Source organism: Monodelphis domestica, chromosome 4, assembly GCF_027887165.1.
Source record: "Monodelphis domestica isolate mMonDom1 chromosome 4, mMonDom1.pri, whole genome shotgun sequence".
In the NCBI taxonomy this organism is placed as follows: Eukaryota; Metazoa; Chordata; class Mammalia; order Didelphimorphia; family Didelphidae; genus Monodelphis; species Monodelphis domestica.
The window spans coordinates 396,847,876-396,860,077 of NC_077230.1; positions in this window are offsets into that span (position 1 = coordinate 396,847,876).

Consider the following 12,202-nt stretch of genomic DNA (forward strand, 5'->3'; position numbering starts at 1 on the left):
CCGAGTCTGACTTGGCCCTTCAGGGTTCCTATCCTGCTCTTCCAAATCCTCCCACTGGGTCCACCACCAGCTTCTATTTTTATAATCATTATTATCATTAACTTTTTATTAATCCTTACTTTCCATCTTAGAATTAATACTATGGATTGGTTCCAAGGCATAAGAATGGTAAGGGGGTTAAGTGACTTGCCCAGGGTCACACAGCTAGGAAGTATCTGAGTTCAGATTTGAACTGAGGACCTCCTATCTTCAGGCCTAGCCTTCTGTCACTGAGCCACCTAGCTTCCCCCTATTATTTACTTTTTATATGTAAAGTGCTTTATAAATCTTAAAATATTATATAAATGTTAATAATAGAATATCATATAACTTTTTATGGTATGACAAATATTCCATATAATAATAAATATAATATATATAACTTCTAAGAATATATGTTATGATATAATAGCATTATATTATTACTATTTATATAGGACTTTAAGATTTACAAAACACAATATATGTTATCAATATAAAAAATTATATAACAAATATCCTTATGTTATGATGTGATAAACATATAATATATATTATTGTTTTTCTTTCTAGGGGCAACCAGATATAGAATACTGTGTCTGAAATCAAGAAGACCTGAATTCAAATCCAGCTGCAGACACTTACTAGCTGGGTGATCCTAGGCAAGTCACTTAATCCTGTTTGCCTGAGTTTTCTCATCTGTCAGATGAGCTAGACAAGGAGAGCTTAGGAATAAGTCAGAACCTCTCTAGTATCTTTGCCAAGAAAACCCCAAATGGGGTCATGATGGGTTCGACATAACTGTGGAAAATGATTGAACAACATGTTAGCTACAAAGCATAGGAAGATTAACATAGGGACAGCTAGGTACCACAGTGAATAGAGAGCCAAGCCTGGAATTAGGAGGATCCAGGTTCAATTCTGGTTTCAGACACTTCCTATTTGTATGACCCTGGACAAGTCACTTAACCCTAAAAGTCTAGCCCTTTCTCCTCTTCTGCCTTGGAACCAATACTTTGTATCCCCCCCAAAAAAAGATTAAGGTGTGAGAATCCCTACCCTTGTGGAACTTACATCCTTCTGGGAGACATAGCATGTATACACTTAAGTGAATGAGGTCATTGAAGGAAAACAGGTAATAAGGAGGAAAACCAGGAAGTTTCCCAAAAGAGGCACCAAGAAGGGAGGGTACTCTACCTTCTTTCCCATCAGTCTTCCCTTGCCCTCTTCCCTATCCTCTCAGCTGTGGAAATCTGCCCCTAAAGAACAGGACGACAGTCTCCTATTAGTGATTGGCTCCATTCCAGATTCAGATTTTCCAAATCTGATTTAAGTGCTTTCTCTTTAAGCCCAAAGATTAAAAGTGCTCCAGTGATGAACTTGCTGGGTCAAGATTAGAGAGCGAAGGAAGAAGTCAGAATCCAAATTTCTGGTGCCTCCGGGGCTCTGCCCATGGAAGCATCAATACCTGCCCATTGGCAGGCTGGGTTTTTGAGCAAGCATCTAAGACACAGAAACTAGTTTGTCTCGTTTCAACTATCCTCCTTTTCCCACTGATCTTGGACTGACTGGCCTGTTTCCCTCTCTCAGTGGCCTCTCCCTGCTGCTGCCTTCTGCCTAGCTGTAAGATGGAAAAGAGATGGGAGGTGCATAATGAAGCAACCGCCGAAGAAAGAAAAGAAAAGAAAAACCAAATGCACAAATGAGAAGTTCAACCAATCTAATTCAGTAAAAAAAATTTTTAAATCATCTGTGAGTATCAGTCTTCAGATCAACACTACCTACCAGCTGAGCAGTTGGTGTGTCTTTCAGTTGCCCTATGGCGCTATACTGTCTCTGCACTGGACCACAAATCACCATTTTCCAATCTGATTAAGACTGAGCTGGGTCTGTGCCAAAAGGGGAAGCCATTGCCCTTGAGCCAAGAAGATTTTTTCTGGCATTCTCACAAGGTCACTTGACTACTGCAAGACAAGAAGAAGCAAGAACTCCATTGCCATCATCCTCATCAATGAGCATTTATTAAGTGCCTACTATGGACTAGAAAATGTGCTAAGCAATGGGGAGCCAAAGAAAGGTAGAAGAGAGTCCCTATCTTCGAGGAGCTCACTTTTGGGGGGGAGAGGATATGGGGAGTAAATGTAATAATAAAAGTAAACTGAGGTACATACTTTGAGCATAATCAATTTATTAACAGTGATTCGTATAACTGTTAAAGCAGGTCAGACTAGCTAGGGAACCTAATGAGAAGGGGAGAGAAACCCTCTTTAGTGACATGCAGGAATGGGGGGTGGTCTGGGTACTTGGAGAATAATTACAATTGGTTATACTGGGGAAAGTAGGTTGGCATTCAGGTGTGGCTAATCACTCCCTCTCTGACAATTAAGGAATGTTAATTGTTTTATGGGACTCATCTGCTTCTCCTAATCTTTATTAGGAGACCAGAACTACCCAGTTAGTTGGCCCCTTGGGGGAGATCAAACCTCTCCTAATTGTACAAGGACAGGCAAGGGCAAATGATTTGTGTTTTGTTTTGCTTTGGAGGGGGAGGAGGGTACAGCACAAATTAAGTTAGTTGGGGCTTACAGACATCAAGCAGATGCCCAGGGGTTAAGTGCATGAGTGATGGCAACGTTCCCTTTCAATCACACCCATGAACTGGCTTGGAAGGATAACTGCATTCTTGAACTTAACTCCAGAAGTGAGAAATGGAGCTCAACAAATTGATTATAGGATTCAATCAATTACTAAATGATATAGAATAATTTTAATTTCCTCCAGGGGAACAATATGCCCATAGCTATAAACAATATATAGGGGATAAGTGGGTGGGAAATAATTTCAGAAGGAAGATACTTTGGGGATGGGTAGAGAGAAGGAGCTTCCAGACCCAGAAAGGTCTTTTGTGAAATATATGTGAGAGTTCCAAAAATAATTTTCCAGTTTTTTCCAGCCTAGCTATTTCTTGGAAGCTTGTCTCTGCTCTAGACACCTTCTTCCCCTCTTTCTGCTCTTTTCTGGTATCTTCCATTTCTGGAAACTTCCAGGCTATAGATGTCACTGTTTCATGTATGGGCCTCGTGTTGGTGCAACTAGAGCCTCATTGGCCAGTTCCCAGCATCTCTCTGTGACATCAGAGACAGGAAACCAATTTGATGCACCAAACACAGATCAATGAATCAAATCAATAACCAGCATCCATTAAGTTCCTACTATGTGGAAGACACTAGGGCAGCCAGTTGGTACCATGGGACATAGAGCATCAGGCCTGGAGTTAGGAAGACTCATTTTCCTGAGTTCAAATGTGGCCTCAGACACTAACTGTGTGATCCTGGGCAAGTCACTATAACCCTGTTTGCCTCAGTTTCTTCATCTATAAAAAGAGGTAGAGAAGGAAATGGTAAATCACTCTAGTATCTTTGCCATGAAAAACCCAAATGAGGTCACAGAGAATTGGACGCCATTAAAATGACCGAAGAATGGCATGTCAAGATGGCTTGGAGTGGAGACAGACAGGAGGATTGATCAGGTGGTGGTTGTAATAATCCAGGCTAAAGGTGATGGGGGCCTGAACGAGAGGGGTGTCTTATGTGAGTGGTGAAAAGGGGACAGTTGGGAAAGATATTATGGAGGTAGACTGGATATATAGGAAGAGAAACGAGTGAGAAATTAAAGAGATTTTAATTAAATTAAAGACATTAAAGGGAGGTCAGGAACCTGGAGGGTAGAAGGATATGAGTATCCTTGACAATGATAGAGTAGTTTCGAGGAAAGATCATTTTAGGCTAAAAAAATTGAGTTCTACATTACATATGTTGAGTTAAAGATAACTAGGTAGCTGGCAATGTAGACCTGGAGCTCAGGAGAGAAACCATGATCGGATGGATAGAGGGATCTGGGAATTATGCATAAAGGTGATCATGGAACCCAAAGAAACTGAGAACAGAGAAGCTTGGGGCAGAGGCCCAATTCTACAAAAGCCTTCTTGTGTGTCATGGAGGCTATCATGGAGGGACCAGATTTGTTCCATTAGGCTCCAGAGGTCAGAACCAGGGGCAATGCAAGGAAATTACTAAGAAGTCATGTTTAGGCTTGAGGTCAGGAATTTCCTAATAACTAGAACTGCCCTGATGTAGAGTGGGATGCCAAGAGAGGTGGCAAGTGCTCCTCAATGGAGTTCTTGAAGTGGCTGGACAATCACTGCCTGGTGTTTCATTTTCTGTATAGATTGGACTAGATGGTTGAAATCACTTCATCCAACACTCAGATGCCATGATTCTGTAATTCTGAAAGCATCCTTTCCTTGACCCTGGATTGAAGGTGTCAAAGGGCAACAAAGCCCTACTGCTTGAATCATCTTTTTGAGGGATACTGACTTAAATTCTCAGATTGCTGCAATAGACTGGGACAGTGTTATCAACAGTGAAGCCAAATAGAGCAATACCAAGAAAGAATAACAGGTCATAATGCTGCTGTCCAAGCTTGTGGAGGTGCTGCCCTCTGGCCATCCCTCCTTTAACCTTCCATAATCCCTCTCCCTCCCACATTTTCATCTGAGAACCTTATCTCATATCAGAAAAAAATGGCATCATTCCCTGTGAACTCTCTCCTCTCCCCTCTTCCTCATCTCTTCTGCCATTATCTCTTCGCTCACCCCTATCTCACATGATGAACTGGCCTTACTTACCAAGGAGTAATTGTTCTACTTGTTCAAATGGTCCCACTCTGTTCCATCTCTTCCAACAAATTGCCCCCTTTATCATCACCACTTTTTCACTTATTTTCACTCTCTTGATGTTTTCTAGTTCATTTCCTTCTGCCTTCAAACAAGTCCATGTTTCTCTATACTGAAAAAAACCCAAACCTCATTTGATCCTTCCATCCCTGCTATCATTCTATGACTCTTCTGTCTTAGTAGTTAAACTCTTCAAAAAGGCCATGCACAATAGGTGCCTCCACTTTCTTCCCACTCTCATCTTCACCCCTTACAATCTGGCTTCTGACCTTATCATTCCACCAAACCTGCTCTCTCCAAAGTTATTCATGATCTCTTTATTTGCCAATTCCAGTGGCCTTTTCTCAATCCTCACTCTCCCTGCCCTCTTTGCAGCCTTTGACACCATTGATCACTCTCTCCTTGATAACTGGGACACTGCTCTCTCTTGGTTTTTCTCCTACCTGCACAACCATGCCTTCTGTGTCTCCTTTGCTGAATCCTCCTCCAGATCACATCCCCTGACTGTAGGTATCTCTCAGGATTCTGTTCTAGGCTCTCTTCTACACTCTTTCTCTTGGTGATCTCATCAGTTTCCATAGATTTAATTACCAATTTTATGCTGATGATTCTCAAATCTAACTTTCCTGCCCCAATCTTTCTGCTGACTTCCAATCTTGAATCTCCAGGTCTTTCAAAATCTTAATCTGGGTGTTCAGTAGAAAGCTTAAACTCAACATATCCAAAGCTAAATGCATATCTTTCCAGGGTTATCATAAGGATAAAATTAAATGATATTTGTAAAGCACATTATAAAGTATGAATAAATATTATTATTATTGTTGTTATATATTGTGATGTTATTACATATCACATCATGTTTTCTTGTATAGTAACAATTATTATTGTCATGCTATTACTATAATAGCAAAGTAATTGAGCACCTACTGTATGCCATGCACCTTGTTGGGATATAAGTACAAAGAATGAAACAATATCTACTCACAGAAGAGCTTACACTTTGATAGGGGAAATAATTGCATATAAAACATATATTATATAAATGTAAAATTCAAAACATGAATATAAACAAAGTAGTCCAAAACCAGGCACCTTGAAAGGGAAGACCCTAGCAATAGAAGGGAAGAAAGGAGATGGGGCCTAAGCTACGTTTTGAAGGAAGAGAGAGGTTGTCGTTCACAAGGGTGATATCTTGACTTGTGAGTGAATTAGATTTAAGAGAGGTAGAATTTAAAGGGATGGGAATGGATGAATTTAATTCAGGTGATCATTGCATCTACCACTGTGGGCAGGAATCCCTGAGAAGAAAAGGAGTAGCCCTCATAGTCAAGAAAAGAGTGAGAAAAGCAAGTACCGGGTATAATCTAAAAAAATGACAATGATATCTGTTTGAATCTAAGGCAAACAATTCAACATCACATCAATACAAATCTATGCTCCAACCACTGGTGCTGAAGAGGCCAAAGTTGTTCAGAGTTGCTATGAAGATCTACAAAATCTTCTAGAAATAACACCAAAAAAAAAAGGCACCTTGATCATAGGGAATTGGAATCCTAAAGTAGGAAATCCAATAACAGACAAGTTTAGCTTTAGAGTATAAAATGAAACAGGGCAAAGAAGAGGGTTTTGTCAAGAAAACTTACTGATCATCCCAGTCATTCTTTTTCAATAACCCAAAAGGTGACTCTACACATGGACACCACCAAGTAGGGAAAGCTATCAGTCAAATAGGTGTGACCTAAATAACATTCCCTATGAATATGAATTGGAAGTGATGAATTTATTTAAAGGATTAGATCTGATAGAGTGCCTGAAGAACCATGGACAGAGGTTCACACTATTGTACAAGAGGAAACAACAAAAAACATTCCAAAGACTCAAGACAAAGAATGCTCTCCACCTACAGAGAAAGAACTGTTAGAATCAGAATGCAGATGAAATCAGATGATTTTTCAGTTGTTTATTTGGGTTTGTGTTTGGGGGGGTCTGGTTTTATAAGATTATACACTTACAAAAATGAATCTAAAGAAAAATAAAATTAATGAAATTTAAATTTTAAAAATGTCAAAGAAAAAGAAGAGTAAGAAAATGAAAGTCTTACAAGGTTTTACAAATAGCCGAGGAAAGAATAAAAACAAAAGGGAAATATATACCCAACTGAAAGCAGAACTCCAGAGAATAGCAACAAGAGGTAAGGTTTTCTTAAATAAGAAGTGCAAAGTAGGGCTGCTAGGAGGCTCAGTGGATTGAGAGTCAGGCCTAGAGATGGGAGATACTCAGTCACTTAACCCCTTTTGCCTAGCCCTGACCACTCTTCTGCCTTGGAACCAACACAGTATTGACTCTAAGACCAAAGGCAAGTTGTTTTTGTTTTTGTTTTTAAGCAATGCAAAAAAATAAAAGAAAAATAATAGAATGGGAAAGACAAGAGCTCTCTTCAAGAAAATTAGAGATACCAAGGGAATATTTCACACAAAAATGAACATGATAAAAGACAAAAATGGTAGGTACTTAACAGAGGTAGAAGAGATTAAGAGGTATTAAGAATCTACAGAAAAGATACACAAGCAATATCTGAATATTACTGATAACCATGATGGTGTGGTTATCTGCCTAGAGTCATACATCTTGGAAAATGAAGTCAAATGGGCCTTGTTAAAGATTGCTAACAATAAAGCTAGCAGAAGTGTTAGAGTTACAACTGAACTATTTAAAATCCTAAAAGATAATGCTGTTAACATGCTGCACTCAATATATGACAGCTAATTTGGAAATTGCACCAGTTGTTGTTGTATTGAAAAAGATCAGTTTACATCCCAGTCCAAAAGATGAGCAATACCAAAGAATGCTCAAATTACCAACAATTGCACTCATTTCACATGCCAGCAAGGTTATGCTTAAGATTCTACAAGCTAGACTTCAGTGATATGTGAACCAAGAATTACCAAAAGTGATGGCTGGTTTTCAAAGACACAGAAGAACTAGAGACCAAATTGCCAACAGTTGCTGGATTATGGAGAAGTCAAGACAATTTCAGAAAAAACATCTACTTCTCCTTTATTGACTACATTAAAACCTTTGACTGTGTGAATCACAACAAAATATGGCAAGTCCTCAAAACAGTGGGAGTAGCAAATCATCTTATTTGTCTTCTGAGGAACTGGTATTCAGGTCAAGAAGCAATAGTCAGAAATGAACATGGAACCACCAATTGGTTTAAGATTAGAAAAGGAGTATGACAAGGCTGTACATTGTCACCTTATTTATTTAACTTATATTCAGAATACATCATTCAAAATGCCAGGTTGGGTAAATCAAACCCAGAATTAACCTTGCTGGAAGAAATATCAACATTATCAGATAAGCAAACAATATCATCCTAATGAAAGAAAGTGAAGGAAAAATTAAGAAGCTTCTAGGTGAGGGTGAAAGAAATTAGTATAAAAATCAGCTTGAATCTTAACATTAAAAAAAACAAGATCCTGTCAACTGGTCCCATCATTTCCTGACAAATAGAGAGAGAAGAAATGGAAGCAGCATCAGATTTTATATTCTTGGCTTCAAAGATCCCTGCAGATGGTGTTTATAGCCATGAAATTAAAAGATGCTTCCTCCTTGGAAGGAAAACTATGGTAAATCTGGATGGCATACTAAAAAGCAGAGACATCACCTTGCAGACAAAGGCCAATAATAGTCAAAGCTATGGGCTTTTTTCTAGTAGTAGTGTAAGAATTGGACTATCAAGAAAACAGAACATTGCAGAATAGGTACTTTTGAATTGTGCTACTGGAAAAGCCTTTTGGGATTCCCTTGGACACCAAGGAGATCAGTCAATACTTACATTAATTCAGACAACTCTTTGGAAGGACAAATGCTGAAGCTGAAACTTAAACATTTTGGTCACATAATGAGAAGACAGAACTCATTGGAAAAGACCTTGATGTTGGGAAAGATTGAAGGCAAAAAGAGAAGGGGACAGCAGAGGATGAGATGGTGGAGAATAAAAGTTCCTGGCATACTTTGGTCCATAGTGTCAGAGCCAGACATGATCAAATGAACAAATAATAACAACATACTATGCTCATATATTTTAGATATTTATAACACACACACTTAATTTTTCTATCCTGAGCAATGAGTTGGGATTTATAGAAACCAGAAGAGGAGAAAGGGGAGAGTTGTTTTTGGGAAAACTGAAAAACTCCTTTAAGAACCCCAAACTTCTCCCTGAAACAAAAGCTCATCTTTTAAAATACCAGCATTGCACCAGTGTTGTTGTATGGCTATGACTCAGAGAATACAACTGTTCCCAAAACCTTTAAAGTGATTTATTAACCTTAAAGCATTATGCATATTTGAGCAATGGGAGGAAGGGGGTAAGAGACAGCATGTATACAGATAATTAAATACAAAGTATTAAAGAGTAAATGTAAAGGCTTTTCAAGGGACAAGGGTAAGTTTTCCAGAAACCCTCATTTCATAAGGATGAGTTGTTTGAGGGCTGGATCATGGTAAGTGACAAGGAACAAGAGGCGGGAGTAATATTCAAGAAAACTTACTTTGGTCACTGCAGGGTAAGAGAGTCCTAGAATCTCATGCTTTTAGAGGAAGGGATTTCAGGAGCCATCTAATCCAACTCATACCTAAACATGTATCCCCTCTATATATCCAACAAGTGGTCATCTAATCTCTCTTCTTTAAGACTTCCAACAAGGCAGAGAACTCACTATCCCTTGAGGTAGCCCATTACATTTGTAGATAATTCTAATTCTTAAGTTTAGTATGACCCTGGGAAAGTCACTTAACCCTGTTTGCATCAGTTTCCTCATCTTTAAAATGAGCTGGAGAAGGCAATGGTAAACTATGCCACTATCTTTGCTGAGAAAATCCCCAACAGGGTCATGAAGAGTCAGATACAATTGAAAAGACTCAACAACAACAACAACAAAATCATATTGGTCTGAGAAATGCTGATGGGGGCTTGTAAGCTATGGTTTTGAGTAAGTGTGGGCCTTTGAGCCTTGAGTAACTTTCAGGGAAGCCATGTCTGAAGAGCCCACAGGCTCCATGAACATTTTAAATTATTTTTGTTTTATGGAACCCAAGAGATCTCTTATAAGCATTCTGTAATTATCTCTTGTTAAATGAGCAGAACTTTCAAATCAATTAAGAGCTAGGGTTCTTTTTAACTTCCCTGATATCTTAATTTTCTAGTTTGTTTTGGGGGGCCTTTTCTGCCTTGGCATCCCAAATGTTGCAGAGACTACTCAGGCCAAGATAGTACTTGTGACATCACCTCCTCAGGAGGTCCAGCAAGGAAGAATCCAAAAGGAATCAGGGTAGTCTTCACTGACTAATTTACTTATTTTATGTACTCTGTGTGAGGGCTTGGGGAAATGAATGCAAATGTATGCACACTGGCACCCAAATCTATGTGAAAACAGCATGCAAATAGATGGTTCTGAATCCATGGAAAACAAATAGGGTAGCTTTATACTATTGAATTTTGTAGTTATTCCAGGTTTTCTATTAACACTTTCAGAGTCTCACACCTGGGCGAGGGAGGTGATGTGGCCTCTTTGTGTGTGGAGTGTGTGTGTGTGCTCCCTCAAGCTTGTGCCTACACTCAAGCACCCACATGTTCATTACAATGTGCTGAGGGAAGGAGTGTGGAGGGGGATGGTGGGGATAGGTTTGGATGCTGCTCAACAATCACACATTGGACCCATTAAAAGTAGAGAGACACCATTGTGAGGTGGAAAGAGCAAAAGGACCTGAGTCAGAAGACCTGAATTCAAATCCTGCCTCGGCCATTTACTAGTTATATGAGATTGAAGTTCAGTTTTCCCTTCTATAAAATGAGTCAGTTGGACTAGATGGCCTGTGTGGTCCTTTCCAGCTCTCAAGCTAATAATTCTGTGACTTAAAATCCTGATACTCTTGGGGACTTACTGCTGATTAAGTCTTCTCTTCTCTTCTCTTCTCTTCTCTTCTCTTCTCTTCTCTTCTCTTCTCTTCTCTTCTCTTCTCTTCTCTTCTCTTCTCTTCTCTTCTCTTCTCTTCTCTTCTCTTCTCTTCTCTTCTCTTCTCTTCCCTTCCCTTCCCTTCCCTTCCCTTCCCTTCCCTTCTCTTCCTCCCTCCCTCCCTCCCTCCCTCCCTTTCTTCCTCCTCTTTATTTTTTCTTTCTCTTTCTCTTTTTTCTTCTTTCTTCCTTTCTTTCTTCCTTTCTTTCTTCCTTTCTTTGTTCCTTCCTTTCTCTTTCTTTCTTTCTTTCTTTCTTTCTTTCTTTCTTTCTTTCTTCCTTCATTCCTTCCTTCTTTGTTTCCATCAGAGCACTTTGGGATATCCACTTCAAAACATGAAAAATTTCTTCACTGTAGGTGCTCTCTCTTTCAGTTTCCAACTTCATCAGGCTTTAGCCTTCAATATCTAGAGGGATGTAAAAAAAATACATCTTGTTAATAGGAAACCTGGTGTAACCTGGAATGATGAAAAAAAATGAATTCCTTGTAGACAGTGTGGGACAGCAAAAAAGAAAACTGCATCTGAAGTTGAAGAATCCAGGTTCTAATCCTGCCTATGTTATTTATTACATGGATGATCTTATGGGTCACCTCTCCAAGCATCATTTTTCTCCTCTATAAAGGAGGAGATTTAACTAGATGATCTCTAAGGTCTCTTCTAGCTCTAGATTTACAGTCCTATGAATCTAGTGATTAGCCTTATTAAAATTAGCTAGGTTGATGTGCAGGTGAGAGATATAAAGGAGTTAAACAAGTCTATACTTAGAAGCATGTGCTGGAGCCAGCTCCAACCAGCTTACAAGAGGTGGTTGTTATATTTTTAATGTGAATATTTATACCTCAGAAATCATTAATCACTTCATTTTTATATACTCTTCTGTTGATTGTCTAAGATTATTAATAAAGTGTTAATACTGAATATTAAACTTAAAAGTGTGTGTTCAGGGACAGCTAGGTGGCACCATGGATAGAGTGCCAGACCTGGAGTCAGGGAGACTCATCTTCATGAATTTAAATCCAGTGTTAGACATTTACTAGCTATGTAACCCTGCTCAAGTCACTTAACTTCTGTTTGCTTCAGTTTCTCATCTAGAAAATTATCAGGAGAAGTAAATGACAAACAAGTCCATTATCTCTGCAAGAAGACTCCAAATGGGGTCATGAACAGTTGGACATGACTTAAAAAGATCAAAGAACAACAACATGCTCCTAAATGTCAACTTTCTCTCCTTGAAAATAAATGATAAGAGGGCCCCAGACACTTCCTAGCTGTGTGACTGGGCAAATCACTTAACCCCATTTTTCTAGTCCTTAGCCTTCTATCTTAGAGTTGTTATTAATACAGAAAATGAGGATTTAAACAAACAAACAAAAGAGAAATCATTTGAAAATGAATGGCTAACCCTTTGGATTACCTAAGAAAACA